The sequence below is a fragment of the Pseudorca crassidens genome, chromosome 9 (assembly GCF_039906515.1).
Source record: "Pseudorca crassidens isolate mPseCra1 chromosome 9, mPseCra1.hap1, whole genome shotgun sequence".
NCBI classification, from domain to species: Eukaryota; Metazoa; Chordata; class Mammalia; order Artiodactyla; family Delphinidae; genus Pseudorca; species Pseudorca crassidens.
This window is the reverse complement of record NC_090304.1, coordinates 35945046-35964302: the sequence shown is the minus strand read 5'-3', so window position 1 is coordinate 35964302 and position 19257 is coordinate 35945046. Positions and strand designations below refer to the sequence as shown.

At 44.6% G+C, this 19257-nt stretch overlaps 1 long non-coding RNA gene across 1 annotated transcript; it reads left to right on the top strand.

Moving 5' to 3' along the window:
* Window positions 1-716: 716 nt before the first annotated feature.
* On the top strand, window positions 717-18453 carry LOC137231268 (uncharacterized). The gene is made up of 3 exons (XR_010946434.1): window positions 717-1287; window positions 1740-1891; window positions 18278-18453. It is a non-coding gene; the product is annotated as an uncharacterized lncRNA (long non-coding RNA).
* Window positions 18454-19257: the final 804 nt, after the last annotated feature.

Genomic DNA, 19257 nt, shown 5'->3' with positions numbered 1-19257 from the left:
GCCTGGACAAGATGATTTGTTTGGATCTTGCCCGATTTAACATTTTCTGGATGAGAAGCACATCTTGGAATGGAGCCAGGCCCTACTGGAAAAGAATGACCCTGCCCATGTAAGTGCACCAAGAAGGGAGAAGAGGTGGATAACTTCGCCTGGGCACGGTGACAGGATCCCATCCCTGGACCATAAACATTAGCTAATTCACAAGTTATCTGCTGCATATGCAAATTGGTGGTCACATGCTCAATAACCACTAATGCTTGATAGGATACTTGCCATATGCCTGGTCCTAAGCGCTTTCCATGGATCTCATTTAATCCTCACAACAGCCCTATTAAGCTTCAGATGAGAAACTGAAGATTGGAGGGTTACAAACACAGGAAGTTGAGGGATCAGAAGCAAATACAGTTTGACCAGTGGCCCAAGGCCTGCCCAGCTTTCTCTCTACATCCTGCCCAGCTTTCTCTCTACATCCCCCTGGGTGTAAGGAAAACGTGTGCTTCATCAGCAGTGAGCAAATAACTGAGTTTAAAATAACCTTATCATTTCTTGCTACAGTTCTTAAAAGCAGGGGTTATGATCATTTCATTTTTTAAAAGCCCTGAATTCAGCTTTCTCGCTGCTCTGGCAGGTACTGCTGTTTGCTTTGCAAGACACACACTCCTGGCTTCCCAAGGCTAGATGTGCACCGCTTATCTAAACCAGGCTGACTGTTCTCTCTTCTTTTTCCTTTGCAAATGTCTGTAATCCAGCAGCTTCCTGGCAGGCTCCAGGAGCTCCGGATTGCTCTACACCTGGGAAGTTTGCTACGGAAGCCTTAAAGGAGCCAGATTTTGAAGCGCCTGCCATTTGTTTTTCCTCTCACCTCCAGCCATAACGCTTTATTTGCACCCTAGTGATTGTACCACCGCCAGCGATTCCTCCATCATAAACAAGAAAATGAGTGGGAATGAGGAGAGCAGTAGGAGACGTAAGTTGTGCTGCCGGCCTTTGCCCCAGCTATCCTGACATCAGAGCCTGGGCTGCAGGGCGCTTGCCTCCAGCCCGACTCTCCCTGCTCACACAGGTGGCCCAGCTCTTATGCTGCTATCAAGCAGGGCCCAGGCCAAAGCTCAAACCCAACAGAGGCTGCACAGAAAGACCTGAATGTCTGCTTATAACTGAGAAACACCTCTCAGTCCAGCTTTGGAGCTTGCCATGGATATATGGAAAGCAGGTGCCCAGGTCTCGGAAAGAACTGCCAGGCTCCATGCAAGCATTTGGGCCTCCACCACGTGGACAGCCCCACAGGTGAGGCGAGGCTGCCATCCTGCCCAGATCCCCGCCCTCATCCCTGCGCAGCCGCGAGCTAGGAGCGCTCGCCGGTTGCCGGGGCTCAGTGGACTGCCATGGGCACAAGAGGCCCCTTCGGAATGATGCTTCCTTTTCAGATAACTAGTGCTTGTGTGAACGAATTGCCAAGGTGTGTGTTTTATAAAAATTCCCAAACCTGAAAACCAGAGTTGTATGATGACCTCACCTGGAGTATCAAAACTGCCCGGAGCGCTGGATCCCTGCCCCTCTACATACCCCACTTCCAGTGAGGGCCCCTGGGGGTGCTGAGCCCAACCCTGGGATTCCCTGTCTACCACAGATCTAGGGGTGGTGGAGATTCCCAGGGCCATGCTTGGGCTACCTTCCTGCATCGCCTGATCTCCCAGGGTCAGATTTACTTCTCCAATGAATGTTCCTTTCTTCTTTAGCAAGGAAGCCTGAAGAGTAAGTGGAGCCTGACTGGGCACAGAGCCAGATCCAAGGACAAATCTACTGTCTCCAGTCCCTGCAAGGAGGGCCAAGAAAGCAGCGATAAACTTAAGGGGATGGCGATCATTCTATTTTCCAGGACTCCATGGAGGTAAGGTAATAGGCATGCTCTGATAAACCGCCTAAAGTGGGTGCAGGTGGTGAGACCTTCCAAAAGCACTGCCTGAGTAACAACAGGTAAGTGCTGCCTTCTGAGCTGGAAGGTCGGTGGGAAGAAAAGTCTGGGCCAGAGCTGCTTGGGTCAGGAAGGAGAGAGATGGAGCCCTGCTCTCTGTGCTCTCCGTCTCAGCCATTTCCTGCACGGCTCAGGCTCTTCTCTAAACGACTAAAGAATGTCTGATTGAAGAGGTGTCTAATTATCAGGCTCCCAGGATCCCCCAGGCCTGGTCTGGCTGTGTGGCTGGTCCCCACCCCCTGCTCCCAGCCCTTTTCCAGGCCTCCCTTTCTGCATGTGGAGAAGGTGGGGCTGGCCCACAGGGGTCTCTCAGGGTCGGGCCTGCGGGGTCAGCCTGAGTCTGTACTGTGATTCACTCTGAAACCCAGGTTGAGTAATAGAATCTGAAGCTCTTCCTGTAATTTTCATGATGGTTCCCTTGGGTTTGTTTATCCGTCTCAGTCTCCCTGATTCTGGCCTGAATCTGAATCTAGGCCACAGTGTGATGAGCAAAGTAAATGGTGCAAGACAATTGCTTAGATTTGCTGTTTGCTTCAAATCTGGATTACAGTTGCCCTTCTAAGTAAGCCTCTGTGAGCACAGGATTTAAAAACTCACAGGTGTCAAGGTCCTTAAAAATCACCAGTCCTTCCCAATTGGTCCTGTGACTCCCTTTCCATAAAAAAAAAAATATTTTATAATACCCTCTTTGCTAACCTGAAGTGCAACTCATAAATAATATAAGCCACCTGTATACATAATTTTTAAAAATCATTATTATATCCTTATTATATTATATAATAACGATCCATGGCCCAATGTGGATGAACCTCAAGAAACGTGCTAAGTGAAAGAAGAGAAACACAAAAGGCTATATATATTGTATGATCCTATTTATGTGAAATTTCTAGAAAAGACAAATCTGCAGAGACAGTAAACATATCAGTGGTTGCCTGGAGCTGGGGGTGGGCATGAGAATTGACTGCAAACAGACCCGAGGGAGCATTGAAGGAGGATGGAAATGTTCTGAAATTGCCTTGTGGTCATGGTCACCCAACTTGTCAATTCTACCAAATCACTGAATTGATGAAAACCCTATCTGAATTGGACACTTTTAAAGCGAGTGAATTTTATATTATGTAAATCACAACTATTTTTTTCTTTCTTATTGAAATATAGATGATTTATAATATTGTGTTAGTTTTGGAAATCACAACTATTTTTTTAAATGTACTTTATCCTTGATTTACATGGTAACTCAATTTTTAAAAAATTCAGTGTGTGTATACTGGTTGTGAAAAAAACAAATTGTGTTCATATTTAAAGCAGAGCTAGATTCCAGAGTCAGAGAACTACGAACAAGTTCTTCATCTACATGAGTATCCAGTAGGACACGTGACAGTTGTGTAGGGTATGGGATAATTCTTCACTGTGAGGGATTGTCCTGGATACTGTAGGATATCTAACATTCTTGTCCCCTGCCTACTAAATTCCAGAAGCAGCCTCTAATCATTGTAACACTGAAAAATGCCCCTATAGAAGTCCAGATCACCCCCTAGGAAGTGGCTTCACCCCCACTGAGAATCCCCGATGTTGTCCAGCATCACGTGGGGAGACTGAGGCCAAGCGAGGGGCAGAGACTTGCCTGCGGGCAGAGAGTGAGCTGGTGCTTAGCTGAAGTCAACCCAGACGTCCTAAATCAGACTTCAGAGCTCTTTGGCCTATACCAGGCCTTTTCACTCTTGCTTGTCTTTCTCTCCCAACTTCGCTGTCATTCTGGTACCTAACATGTAAACAGCTTCATCTCATTCAGAGCTATGGAAAAGGCAGACAGGGGGGCAGAGCTTGTCACTATTATGCTAGCTCATGAAATTCACCCACAGGGAATCCAAGCAATGGGGACAGCTGGTTCTGAGTCCCGAACATGAAGCCTCGGTGAGTGTGTGAGCCCAGGAATATCAAACATCCACTGTACAGACTGCTGTTCCCATCCCCTCCCATGGTAGATATTGCTAATCACTGATGACGTGCTTGCTCTCTGAGATTGAACGCAGACTCTGCCTCTTTCTCAAGGCAGCCATTGTCAATTACCTAAACTTGCAGAAGAGATAAATCAAGTTACTGTCCTAGGGGTGCTGTGTCTAAAGAAAGGAAACAGGCTGGGTGCAGACCTGAAACAAAGAGCCACCATTAATCCAAGAAGTTCAATGCAGGGGCGGAGGAGAAGGCTTCTGGGTGTGATGAACAAAGGAACAGACCAAACTGAGAGACCAGGCAAGGGCACTGGAAACAGCGCTTCAGGCTTTGGTTGAGACAGATGGGTCCTAAGAGAACAGATGCTCAGTAACTGCTTGACGAATGACCACTGAGAGAGGAACAGGGACTGTCTGCCCTGGCTTCATAGCAACCTCTTGGTCAGAGCCCAAGGAGGTGTGTGCTGCTCCCCAAAGTGAGGCTGGAATCCGGAGGCCTCTGAAGCTGATCTCATGGGCTAGACTCTCTGGAGGGTCTTTGCCCCTTATTAGATGTAATTCACCCGGGGCCCAAGGAGTTCCCCAGCACAGCTGGAGGCGATCCCAAGAACAGGTTCCTCTTAAAGGCAACCAGAGAGACTCACGCAATGTCTAAAATTTGGAGAGTAGAGTCTAGTAGCCAAGTGCATGGGCTTTGGAGGCAGACAGACCTGGGTTTGGATCCCAGTGTTGCCAATTACTAGCTTTGGGATCTCAAATTGCTTGACTTCTTGGAGGTCATTTTTCTCTTCTCTCCGTGGGACCTAATTCACAGAGTTTTGTGAGGGTTAAATGAATAGACATTCATTTGGCTTTTCAATGTCCATTCATCTCTCTCACTGTTTAAAAGTAGCCATGCAGTTTAGTTAGGATGGCCTGCATCCTAGGTTCCAGGGATAGACCATCACTGATCTACCCATTCAGGATAATACCAGCCCTGTTGCTACACTGATTGGTTCAGGGATGAGTTACTTAGGCTATGCCAACCAACATGTGGTTTTCTCTTGGTTAGTTCAGTTTAGTTCTGTTAGAATAAATCCAGAAGTGTTGTTTGATGGTAGGAGGAGGTCTCTCTCCTTCTCTCTCTTTCTCTCTTTCTCCTCCTGGATATGAGTGAGGGATTGTGTGTCCTCAGCTTCTGCCAGAAGTCATTTCGCATCCAAGTCATTTCGCAGTCCAGCCTGAGGAAAGCAAACACATGGAATAGGGCAGAGCCGAATCACAGAGAAACCAAGCCAGACCCCTGATCAAACTTTACCTGACCCAGTCTGATCTGTACCTGAACTTTTTTTTTTTTTTTTTTTTGCGGTACGCGGGCCTCTCACTGTTGTGGCCTCTCCCATTGCGGAGCACAGGCTCCGGACGTGCAGGCTCAGCGGCCATGGCTCACGGGCCCAGCCGCTCCGCGGCATGTGGGACCTTCCCGGACCGGGGCACGAACCCGTGCCCCCTGCATCGGCAGGCGGACTCTCAACCACTGCGCCACCAGGGAAGCCCTGTCCCTGAACTTTTAAAGCAAAATTTGGGTTGGAATTCCTGTTACATTTAAGTACTCAACAAATGGTAGCAGTCAATACTATTAGTATTATGATCAAAAGGATTACTAAATAAAGCCCAAAAAAGGGTTTGACATTTTCATTACAAGATACAGTACAATTTTCCCAGTGGTATTCATTTATTTCACAAATTCATCAAACAAATTAATTCAACAAATAATGATTGAGTTCCTACTATGTGTCCCGCTTGGTGCTAGGTGCGAGGTTAGAGTGATGAGCAAGAGAGGCTTGGTACTGCCAAATGCTCAGATCCCAGCCCCACCCCTCGGAGAGGTCTCCTTGCTGAGCTGGAAGGGAGGCTGCTTGTTCACAAATGTGTGCATATTTAAAAGGAAAGCCTTGCAAAATGGTCACACATGTAGAAGCTCTACATCAAAGTCAAGTGGTTCTCAGCGTGAAGATGGCAGGATTTACTCTTATCTCTTCCTGCCTTCACACACTCCACTTCAGCCAGGTACACCCTCCTCACCTTCCTCTGCCTTCAAGGCCCCACCGGAAACTCTATAAGAGGCTTCCTGGCTGATGTAGATGCTTGCTTTCCTCCTCCTGGGACCTCACATCTGTTTCTCTTTACATCTCACCCTGCTCTAATCTTGTAGTCACTCCGGGTCTCCTAGCTGCCAGCTGCCCACTCTTCTAGGTGATCGTCGCCTTGCCTTGCCCTCCAGGCCCTGAACTCTTAGTTTGCATTTACCACCATGATTTCCAACCTACTGCTCTGTCCCAAGGGCCTGCTGTGAACCTGCTGATGGTCCCACTTGCCCAGAGGTGTTTATAGGTGGTTTAGAGGTGATTTATCTGAAGATAATTCAATTCCTATGTTTGTTTGTTTGTTTAAGATTTTTTGATGTGGACCTTTTTTTTTTTTTTTTTGGCTGCATTGGGTCTTCGTTGCTGCGCGTGGGCTTTCTCTAGTTACGGCAAGTGGGGGCTACTCTTCGTTGCGGTGCACAGGCTTCTCATTGCAGTGGCTTCTCTTATTGCAGAGCATGGACTCTAGGCACACGGGCTTCAGTAGTTGCGGCACGCAGGCTCATTAGTTGTGGCACACGGGCTTAGTTGCTCCGCAGCATGTGGGATCTTCCCGGGCCAGGGCTCAAACCCGTGTCCCCTGCATTGGCAGGTGGATTCTTAACCGCTGCGCCACCAGGGAAGCCCCTGGACCATTTTTTTTTTAAGTCTTTATTGAATTTGTTACAATATTGCTTCTGTTTTATGTTTTGGTTTCTTGGCGGGGAGGTATGTGGGATCTTAGCTCCCTGACCAGGGATCGAACCCACACCCCCTGCATTGGAAGGCAAAGTCTTAACCACTGGACTGCCAGGGAAGTCCCCTCAATTCCTGTGTTTTTGTACCTAAATTCCTGACTTCTAGTTCCTGGCTCCTGGCCTTGACTTGCCTGGTGCCTAAATAAATTCCTACCATTAACTAAGGAACTAGTGCCTGGTCCTAACTCAAAAGTTACATTGTAAAAAGGCGAGGGGGGAAATGCTACACTGCTATCCCATCTTCCCCAGCACTGCTTTTCCTTTTATGATATCAATATATTTTTAAAGCAAAAAAGTAGCACATGCTTAGGGGGAAAACTCAAACAGTATAGCATTTGGTAAAGTGGAACGTGAAAGCCTTCCCTCCACTGGCCCTTAGTCCCTTACCCCAGAGGCAGCCATGCTACCAGTTGGCTGTGTTGCCCAGACCCAAGGTGGTCCCTGGGCTCCAAAGGCAGGTTGCCTATATTCAAACCCAGCTCCATCATTTATTAGCCATAGACGTTGAACAATTCAGCTAACCTCCCTGTGCCTTGGTATACTTATCTATAAAACTAGGATAATAACAGGACTTGCTTTTGAGGTTACTGGGGGAAAATATTTTTTAATTTCAGTAAAGCACTTAGAATAGTGATTGGCACATGGTTAAGTGCTTAATCAAAGTAAATTGTTATCTACCTCTTTTTAAATAACAGTTATTAGGGTTCTGTGGTGTGGATGTCTTTTATTATAACCCATGTGGTTTATAGATTCACTAACTAGTTTCTGCAAACTCAGGATCCAATACCGAGAAGTTGGGGCCACATGGAACATCAAGAATGTGTGGTTATGGTTTTCTAACTTGGAACCCAGTGACATCAGAGCTTGCAGGGGTTCACCTGCTGGCCTGAAGATACTGTAAGAAACCATTTTCTAGCTGGGGTCACTTCTTCATTCTTCTAGACCTAATGTTCTCAAACCAGACATCCTTTCCTTCCTCCCAAGTTCTGTGTCCGGGGAAACCAGCACCCTGGACGATGAGCTCTGCTCTGAGCTTAAATTGCTACCAATTAGAGTTAGAGCAGTTTTTCTCTCTCCTCTTCAACATGCTGGGCTGGCAATACTGTGGCTTCCCAGCAGGTTAAAGTGATCACAAGTATCTTGGAATAGATCTCTTTCCTGGAGAGAAAGAAGGGAAACAAGATAAACCAGATGGATCTAAATTGAACACGCTGTTCCTGGCACTTAATTTCCCAAAAGGCATTTTGGTGGCCTCCTGGGAATACTTCCCAAGCAATGCCTGGAGTTTTAACCATTTGACAGCCGTTAACCATGTTGAGCCTCATGGGGCTTAGCTCCCCACCCACCAGTGAAGAGCACCAGCAGAAACTACCGTTTGCCCTGGGAAAATGTCCTATAAGTAGCACCAACAAATCTTCCCCCAATAAGAGCAGGCCACAAGCAATGCTGACAACAGTGCTCAGCAGAGCCTTGATCTGAAAATGCCGAGGAGAAGAAAGAGAAAGACCCAAGCTAGCCCCTTGGAAGCAAATTTTCCATCTTCCTCAATTAAGATGTCCATGCCTCTGTTGTTCCTTTTTGTTGGTGGCACTATTCCGTAGCACTCGGGGGGTTAAAGGCAGATCAGTAGGAGGCAGAATTCCCAGACATTGTTGTTCTTTCACCTCTCGTGTCTAATCAGCTATGGGTCAGGTCTGTTCAGTTATGGGTCTTCCATCCATCCCACCTTTTGCATTGCTAATGTGTATTTCCTGGTTCAACAGAGTATATTGGAACTATTGGGACTTTGTTGACACTCAGCTAAGGGCACAAATTCTAACAATTGTTGACCTCCAGGAAGCCACTTAACTTTGCTGAGTCTTGGTCGCAACGGTTAAAGGAGGAAACCAAAGCTGAATGCGACATTATTGTAAAAGTGAGAGTCGCATTACAAGTGCCCAGTGCTGCTGGTACCTGCTGGATGCTCAAGAAATACCTGTCAGGCTGCTGAAGTAGAAGTGAATGGAGACTTCCAGTTAAATGTGGTGGAACTGACATGTATGTGCAATTTTACTGCTTCCCCAAACCACAATAAAATGGTAACACAGGGCTAAAAACAAGTGTAAACGTATAAGGACACAGAGAACGAAAACAGCATAGCCTTGATCTGTGTGACCTATAATTCAAAGGGAACAAAAAAGAAAGCTTCATTGTAACACCTCTGTATCAGTTATCACACTTGCATAACAAACCATCCCAAAACTTAATGGCTTAAAACAAATACCATTTTATTTGCTCACAGTTGTGAGTCAGTGATTTGGGCTGGGCTCATACAGGTGGATCTTCTGCTAGAATTAACTAGCTCACTCATTTGCAGTAAGCTGGGAGCTGGTATGACTTAGGGCTGGGCTCTGCTGGGATGGTTTATCTTCTCCCTGCACGTGGTCTCACCATCCAGGAGGCTGGCCTTTGCTTCTCCACTTGGTGGGCTCCGGGTTCCTAGCAGCCAGAGGATAAGACCCAATGCACTAGCCTCTGCATGCCTCAAATTTGCTAATACCTCATTGGCGAGTCACAGATTCAGTGGCTGAGCCCAGACTCAATGTGGGAGAGATCTACACAAGGTCACAGATACCTTGGTTCATTCCTGCAACAGTCTACGACAACCTCTGAAGCACGTTTACCATCTTTGCCAATTAAGATGATCATGTCTGTGTTGCCTCTTATTAATAGAGATGCTATTCAATGGTGCTGACAGAGTCAAAGCTAGATCAAAAGAGATAAAAAGCAGGTGGACAAGAAAGACCAACTTAGCAGACCAGAGAAAATGGAAACCAAAGCCTGAAGTGGGGGACTGAAGGAAGCTGGTTCATTCTATAGAACCCTAGAGATTCAGAAATTGAAGCTACCAAGTATCAATACATCTGAAATTCAGAGTACAGGTGGGGCTAAAAACAGAAGAATAGGCTAAACGTCTGTGTAAGAGGCACTATCTCGACCCTCTGCATCTTTGTTCCTGCCCCACACAACCAAGTGAATACCTTTCTATATCCCAGGATTGAGGTATGCTCTGTGGAGAGGTAAAAATGGAAAGATTCTTATCTTGGGGTACCAGGCATTGCTAAAGGTGGGGACACCATACTGAAAACAGGGAGATTACCCAACTGACAGTAAAAGAACATTCATGAGAAAATTAATTAATTCCACAATTGATTAGTAGGAATTCCAAAGAGCAAGAAGACACAGAAAAAGAGAAGTGAAAGTTATCAAAGACTTCAATACATTTCAATAAAATTTCCCAGAACTTAAGTAAATGAGTTGGAAAAGACCCACTGAGTACTTTGTGGAATGAATTTAAAAAGAAAAAACAACTAAGGCGAATCATTGTGAAATTCAGGATATCAGGGATAAAGAGAAAATCCTAATGGCGTCCACAGAGAAAAGATCAAACAAACAACAACAATGAAAACAGGTGACATACAAAAGTTCAGAAATCTACATGGCATCAGACTTAATGGCCACAGGAGATGCTAGAAGATAATGGAGGAATGCGTTCAGAATAATGAGTGGAGAGGGGACCTTCAAGATGGCGGAGAACTAAGCCATGGAGATCACCTTCCCCCCAACAAATACATCAAAAATACATCTACATGTGGAACAATTCCTACAGAACACCCAGTGAACACGGGCAGAAGACCTCAGACTTCCCAAAAGGCAAGAAAATACCCATGTACCTGGGTAGGGCAAAAGAAAAAAGAAAAAACAGAGACAAAAGAATAGGAATGGGGGGCTTCCCTGGTGGCGCAGTGGTTGAGAGTCCGCCTGCCGATGCAGGGGGCACGGGTTTGTGCCCTGGTCCGGGAAGATCCCACATGCCGCGGAGCGGCTGGTCCTGTGAGCCATGGCCGCTGAGCCTGCACGTCCGGAGCCTGTGCTCTGCAACAGGAGAGGCCACAACAGTGAGAGGCCTAAGTACCGCAAAAAAAAAAAAAAAGAATAGGGATGGGACCTCCACCTCTGGGAAGGAGCTGTGAAGGAGGAAACGTTTCCACACACTAGGAAGCCCCATCACTGGCGGAGACAGGGGGGTGGGCGGGGGGGAAGCTTCAGAGCCATGGACGAGAGCGCAGCAACAGGGGTGCAGAGGGCAAAGCGGAGAGATTCCCCCACAGAGGATTGGGGCCAACCAGCACTCACCAGCCAGAGAGGCTTGTCTGCTCACCCGCCAGGGTGGGTGGGAGCTGGGAGCTGAGGCTCAGCCTTCCTAGGTCAGATCTCAGGGAGAGGACTGGGGTTGGCTGCGTGAACACAGCCTGAAAGGGGCTAGTGTGCCACAACTAGCCGGGAGGGAGTCCAGGAAAAAGTCTGGACCTGCCAAGAGGCAAAAGACCTTGTTTCGGGGTGCACGAGGAAGAGGATTCCTTCCCCGTCTGCCCACAGAAGGCAGAGAACCACCTAAGTGAGCTCTAGAGATGGGCGCGAGCCATGGCTATCAGCTCGGACCCCAGAGACGGGCATGAAACGCTAACAGTGCTGCTGCAGCCACCAAGAATCCTGCGTGCAAGCACAGGTCACTCTCCACACCTCTCTCCCGGGAGCCTGTGCAGCCCGCCACTGCCAGGGTCCTGTGATCCAGGGACAAATTCCCTGGGACAACACACGGTGCGCCTCAGGCTGTTGAAACGTCATGCTAGCCTCTGCCGCCACAGGCTCGCCCTGTATTCCAATTCTGACTACCGTACCCCTCCCTCCCCCAGTCCTGAATGAGTAAGAGCGGCCCTACTCAGCGGCTGCTCATGTCGGGGTGGGGAGCAACGGCCTGAGGGTGACCTACACTCAGGTGAGGCCAAAACGAAAGCTGAACCCCAGGAGCTGTGCGAACAAAGAAGAGAAAGGGAAATTTCTCCATGCAGCCCCAGGAGCAGCAGATTAAATCCCCACAATCAACTTGATGTACCCTGCATCTGTGGAATACCTGATTACACAACAAATTTTCCCAAAATTTAGGCAGTGGACTTTGGGAGCAACTGTAGACTTGGGGTTTACTCTCTGCAACTGATTTGTTTCTGATTTTTATGTTTATCTTAGTTTAGTGTTTAGGGCTTGTTATCATTGGTGCATTTGCTTATTGGTTTTGTTGCTCTCTTTTTTTCTTTTTTTACATCTTTATTAGAATATAATTGCTTTACAATGGTGTGTTAGTTTCTGCTTTATAACAAAGTGAATCAGTTATACATTATACATATGTTCCCATATCTCCTCCCTCTTGCGTCTCCCTCCCTCCCACCCTCCCTATCCCACCCCTCCAGGCTGTCACAAAGCACCGAGCTGATCTCCCTGTGCTATGCAGCTGCTTCCCACTAGCTATCTACCTTACGTTTGGTAGTGTGTATATGTCCATGCCTCTCTCTCGCTTTGTCACAGCTTACCCTTCCCCCTCCCCATATCCTCAAGTCCATTCTCTAGTAGGTCCGTGTCTTTATTCCTGTCTTACCCCTAGGTTCTTCATGACATTTTTTTTTTCTTAAATTCCATATATATGTGTTAGCATACAGTATTTGTCTTTCTCTTTCTGACTTACTTCACTCTGTATGACAGACTCTAGGTCTATCCACCTCATTACAAATAGCTCAATTTCATTTCTTTTTATGGCTGAGTAATATTCCATTGTATATATGTGCCACATCTTCTTTATCCATTCATCTGATGATGGACACTTAGGTTGTTTCCATATCCAGGCTATTGTAAATAGAGCTGCAATGAACATTTTGGTACATGACTCTTTTTGAATTATGGTTTTCTCAGGGTATATGCCCAGTAGTGGGATTGCTGGGTCATATGTAGTTCTATTTGTAGTTTTTTAAGGAACCTCCATACTGTTCTCCATAGTGGCTGTACCAATTCACATTCCCACCAGGAGTGCAAGAGTGTTCCCTTTTCTCCACACCCTCTCCAGCATTTATTGTTTGTAGATTTTTTGATGATAGCCATTCTGACTGGTGTGAGATGATACCTTTGTACTTTTCAATTGCATTTCTCTAATGATTAATGATGCTGAGCATTCTTTCATGTGTTTGTTGGCAGTCTGTATATCTTCTTTGGAGAAATGTCTATTTAGGTCTTCTGCCCATTTTTGGATTGGGTTGTTTGTTTTTTTGTTATTGAGCTGCATGAGCTGCTTATAAATTTTGGAAATTAATCCTTTGTCAGTTGCTTCATTTGCAAATATTTTCTCCCATTCTGAGGGTTGTCTTTTGGTCTTGTTTATAGTTTCCTTTGCTGTGCAAAAGCTTTTAAGTTTCATTAGGTCCCATTTGTTTATTTTTGTTTTTATTTCCATGTCTCTAGGAGGTGGGTCAAAAAGGATCTTGCTGTGATTTATGTCATAGAGTGTTCTGCCTATGTTTATCAAACTAAGAGTTTGATAGTTTCTGGCCTTTCATTTAAGTCTTTAATCCATTTTGAGCTTATTTTTGTGTATGGTGTTAGGGAGTGATCTAATCTCATACTTTTACATGTAGCTGTCCAGTTTTCCCAGCACCACTTATTGAAGAGGCTGTCCTTTCTCCACTGTACATTCCTGCCTCCTTTATCAAAGATAAGGTGACCATATGTGCGTGGGTTTATCTCTGAGCTTTCTATCCTGTTCCATTGATCTATCTTTCTGTTTTTGTGCCAGTACCATACTGCCTTGATGACTGTAGCTTTGTAGTATAGTCTGAAGTCAGGGAGCCTGATTCCTCCAGCTCCATTTTTCGTTCTCAAGATTGCTTTGGCTATTCGGGGTTTTTTGTGTTTCCATACAAATTGTGAAATTTTTTGTTCTAGTTCTGTGAAAAATGCCATTGGTAGTTTGATAGGGATTGCATTGAATCTGTAGATTGCTTTGGGTAGTATAGTCATTTTCACAATGTTGATTTTTCCAATCCAAGAACATGGTATATCTCTCCATCTATTTGTATCATCTTTAATTTCTTTCATCAGTGGCTTATAATTTTCTGCATACAGGTCTTTTGTCTCCTTAGGTAGGTTTATTCCTAGATATTTTATTCTTTTTGTTGCAGTGGTAAATGGGAATGTTTTCTTGATTTCACTTTCAGATTTTTCATCCTTAGTGTATAGGAATGCCGAGATTTCTGTGCATTAATTTTTTATCCTGCTACTTTACCAAATTCATTAATTAGCTCTAGTAGTTTTCTGGTAGCATCTTTAGGATTCTCTTTGTATAGTATCATGTCACCTGCAAACAGTGACAGCTTTACTTCTTCTTTTCCGATTTGGATTCCTTTTATTTCCTTTTCTTCTCTGATTGCTGTCGCTAAAACTCCCAAAACTATGTTGAATAAGAGTGGTGAGAGTGGGCAACCTTGTCTTGTTCCTGGTCTTAGTGGAAATGCTTTCAGTTTTTCACCATTGAGGACGATGTTGGCTGTGGGTTTGTCATATATGGCCTTTATTATGTTGAGGAAAGTTCCATCTATGCCTACTTTCTGCAGCGTTTTTATCATAAATGGTGTTGAATTTTGTTGAAAGCTTTTTCTGCATCTATTGAGATGATCAATCATATGGTTTTTCTCCTTCAATTTGTTAATATGGTTTATCACATTGATTGATTTGCGTCTATTGAACAATCCTTGCATTCCTGGAATAAACCCCACTTGATCATGGTGTATGATCCTTTTAATGTGCTGTTGGATTCTGTTTGCTAGTATTTTGTTGAGGATTTTTGCATCTATGCTCATCAGTGATATTGGCCTGTAGTTTTCTTTCTTTGTGACATCCTTGTCTGGTTTTGGTAACAGGGTGATGGTGGCCTCGTAGAATGAGTTTGGGAGTGTTCCTCCCTCTGCTATATTTTGGAAGAGTTTGAGAAGGATAGGTGTTAGCTCTTCTCTAAATGTTTGATAGAATTCACCTGTGAAGCCATCTGGTCCTGGGCTTTTGTTTGTTGGAAGATTTTTAATCACGGTTTCAATTTCAGTGCTTGTGATTGGTCTGTTCATATTTTCTATTTCTTCCTGATTCAGGTTTGGCAGGTTGTGCATTTCTAAGAATTTGTCCATTTCTTCCAGATTGTCCATTTTATTGGCATAGAGTTGCTTGTAGTAATCTCTCCTGATCTTTTGTATTTCTGCAGTGTCAGTTGTTACTTCTCCTTTTTCATTTCTAATTCTACTGATTTGGGTATTCTCCCTTTTTTTCTTGATGAGTCTGGCTAATGGTTTATCAATTTTGTTTATCTTCTCAAAGAACCAACTTTTAGTTTTATTGATCTTTGCTATCGTTTCCTTCATTTCTTTTTTATTTATTTCTGATCTGATTTTTATGATTTCTTTCCTTCTGCTAACTTTAGGGTTTTTTTGTTCTTCTTTCTCTACTTGCTTTAGGTGCAAGGTTAGGTTGTTTATTCGAGATGTTTCCTGTTTCTTAAGGTAGGATTGTATTGCTATAAATCCATATTCTTGGATGGGAAGAATCAACATTGTGAAAATGACTATACTACCCAAAGCAATATACAGATTCAATGCAATCCCTATCAAACTACCAATGGCATTTTTCACAAAACTAGAACAAAAAATTTCACAATTTATATGGAAACACAAAAGACCCCGAATAGCCAAAGCAATCTTGAGAAAGAAAAACGGAGCTGGAGGAATCAGGCTCCTGGACTTTAGACTATACTACAAAGCTACAGTAATGAAGACCGTATGAAAGACTGGCATGAAAACAGAAATATAGATCAATGGAACAGGATTCAAAGCCCAGAGATAAACCCATACACATATGGTCACCTTATTTTTGATAAAGGAGGCAAGAATATAAAACGGAGGAAAGACAGCCTCTTCAATAAGTGGTGCTGGGAAATCTGGACAGCTACATGTAAAAGAATGAAATTAGAGCACTCCCTGACACCATACACAAAAATAAACTCAAAATGGATTAAAGACCTAAATGTAAGGCCAGACACTATAAAACCCTTAGAGGAAAACATAGGCAGAACACTCTTTGACATAAATCACAGCAAGATCCTTTTTGACCCACCTCCTAGAGACATGGAAATAAAAACAAAAATAAACAAATGGGACCTAATGAAACTTCAAAGCTTTTGCACAGCAAAGGAAACCATAAACAAGGTGAAAAGACAACCCCCAGAATGGGAGAAAGTTTTTGCAAACGAAGCAACTGACAAAGGATTAATCTCCAAAATATACAAGTAGCTCATGCAGCTCAATTTCAAAAAACAAACAACCCAATCCAAAAATGGGCAGAAGACCTAAATAGACATTTCTCCAAAGAAGATATACAGACTGCCAACAAACACATGAAAGGATGCTCAACATCACTAATCATTAGAGAAATGCAGATCAAAACTACAATGAGGTATCACCTAATACCGATCAGAATGGCCATCATCAAAAAATCTACTAATAGTAAATGCTGGAGAGAGTGTGGAGAAAAGGGAACCCTCTTGCACTGTTGGTGGGAATGTAAATTGATACAGCCACTATGGAGAACAGTATGGAGGTTCCTTAAAAAACTAAAAATCGAACTACCATATGACCCAACATTCCCACTACTGGGCATATACCCTAAGAAAACCATAATTCAAAAAGAAGCATGTACCACAGTGTTCATTGCAGCACTGTTTACAATAGCCAGGACATGGAAGCAACCTAAGTGTCCATCTACAGATGAATGGATAGAGAAGATGTGACACATATATACAATGGAATACTACTCAGACATAAAAAGAGACGAAATTGAGTTATTTGTAGTGAGGTGGATGGACCTAGAGTCTGTCATACAGAGTGACGTAAGTCAGAAAGAAAAATACCGTATGCTAGCACATATATATGGAATCTAAAAAATAATGGTTCTGATGAACCTTGGGGCAGGACGGGAATAAAGACGCAGACGTAGGGAATGGAGTTGAGGACACGGGGTGGGGGGAAGGGTAAGCTGGGACGAAGTGAGAGAGTAACATTGACATATATACACTACCAAATGTAAAATAGGTAGCTAGTGGGAAGCAGCTGCATAGGACATGGAGATCAGCTTGTTGCTTTGTGACCACCTAGAGTGGTGGGTTAGGGAGGGTGGGAGGGAGACACAAGAGGGAGGGGATATGGGGATGTATGTATACATATAGCTGATTCACTTTGTTTTACAGCAGAAATTAACACAACATTGTAAAGCAATTATACTCCAATAAAGACATTAAAAAATACTGTTACATAAAGTTTTTGTTATACAAGATGCGTAAGTTCTAGACATCTACTGTACAACATAATGAGTATAGTTAACAATGCTGTGTTATGCACTTCAATAAATGTTAAGAGGGTAAAAAAAAAAAGTGATGAGTGGAAATGAATTTCATACCAGAGTGCCACGCTCAGCCAAACTATAATTGTGATGGAAGGCTAAGGATATTTTAGACATTAAAGATCTGGAGAAATATACCTTACATGCATTCTTCCTTTGGGAGAAATGAGGAAGACATAGAAATCAGAGCAAAGGTGTGCCAGTTATTAGCTAATTGCCCGTTAGCTGCAAACCTACACTTCTATACTCTGCTGTGTGATGCTGAGGCCAAGACTCTAAAAATCCCTTTCACCTTGGCCCACTGGCCCCCTGTTAAGCTCTCTAATGGGGAGAGATTACTAGAGGGCGACAGGAGGGCTGGAGAAGGGAGAAGGGACTTTCTCCTTCCTGTTGGATTCCTGTCTACTTGTGGTTCCTGAGAGCATCACACTGGCAACCCTTCACCCCACAGAAACAGCTCCTTCCTGTAGCAACAGTTGAGTCCAGTCTGCAGTTTTCTCAACACTTGCAGAAGCAACTTTTCTGGGCCCTTTAGAGATACCAGCACCAGCTATGTCACCTCCTTCACCCCCAGCACACGCAGTTAAAATAGCTGGCATGGTTTCTAAAGCCTGACTGATATACAGGGGATCCAACACAGGATAAAAAGTAAAAACTCCAAGGATGATAGTGAGAGGAGATTCCAGGGCAATAGCTATGCGTCAGACTGGTGGCTTGCTTGAACTGATAGCCCCAGTTCGTGACCTTCCTGTATCCATGTTCTTTGCAAAGTGACTTTTCAGATTCTTCCATCAAGACGTGCAGTCTATTTCTGTTCTCCTTGATTCTGGCCTTGTGACATGTTTGGCCAATAAAATATGATGGGAGTCATGGTGAGCCAGCTCCAATCCTAGCCTCAAGAAGCCTTGCATATTTCCTTTCTCTCTCTTGGATCCTTATTTCCGTCATGAAGTCTTGTCTAACCTGCTGGAGGATAAGAGACCATGAGGCACGCCATCCAGTAGCCAGCTACCCATCCCCTCCCCTGGCAGAGATGCAGTTAACTGCAGATGCCTGAGGAAGTCCTGCCAAGTCCAGGAGGACCATCCAGCTGAATTCAGCCCCAAATGCCAACCTGCAGAATTGTGAGCTAAATAAATGATTGTTGTTTTTAACCACTAAATGTTTGGGCGATTTATTATGCAGAAACAGCTAACTGATCCACAGACTTAGAGAATAACCAGTCCACACCGGACCAGGAGGATTGAAGGCTCACAGATGGATGAATTCAAGAAGCAAAAGTGATATCATTAGGGAAGCTAATATGTTCTCTGGAGGGCAGTGGGGTGAGTTGGAGTAAAGGCTTGCAGCTTCTTGTAAGCCTTGTAGAAATATTCAGTGTGACCTACATATATGTATAACAGATAGAAATAAAATTCAAATTTACAAAAATGAACGGACTTTGTGGATTTCCTTCTGTAGTGAATGTCAACTCACGATCGTGGACTTGAATCCCAAGGCGTGGTTTCAGCAATCTTGTCTTTTCATGACTGCTGTTTTCACTAGTGGACATGCAGGCAATATTCATCAGCAGTACTCATTGTGCTGCTCGGGCCATCACTCCCAAATCCAATCATCATCTTTGATTCTACCTCCTAAATATGGTCCACCTCTCTCCATTGCCATGCGTCTGCAAGAGCTCAGGACACCATCTCTCACCTGGACCATTACAGCATCTTCTGAACTAGTGTCCCTGCCTCTCTTCTTTTTTTCTTTTTTCTTTTTTTTTTTTTTTTTTGCGGTACACGGGCCTCTCACTGCTGTGGCCTCTCCCGTTGTGGAGCACAGGCTCCGGACGCGCAGGCCCAGTGGCCGTGGCTCACGGGCTCAGCCGCTCCGCGGCACATGGGATCTTCCCGGACCAGGGCACGAACCCGCGTCCCCTGCATCGGCAGGCAGACTCTCAACCACTGCGCCACCAGGGAAGTGCCTCTCTTCGTTCTTGTTTCCTTCAAATAGTCTTCACTGAGCTTCCAGAATGATCTCTCTAAGCAAGTCATCTCAGCCCATGGCCCTGTCTAAAATCCTTTATTGATTCCCCTTTGTCTACAGGACAAAGTGTAAACTCCTTAGGATGGCATACATGGCCCTTCTTGCTCTGGATGCTTGCCTTTCCAGATTCACCT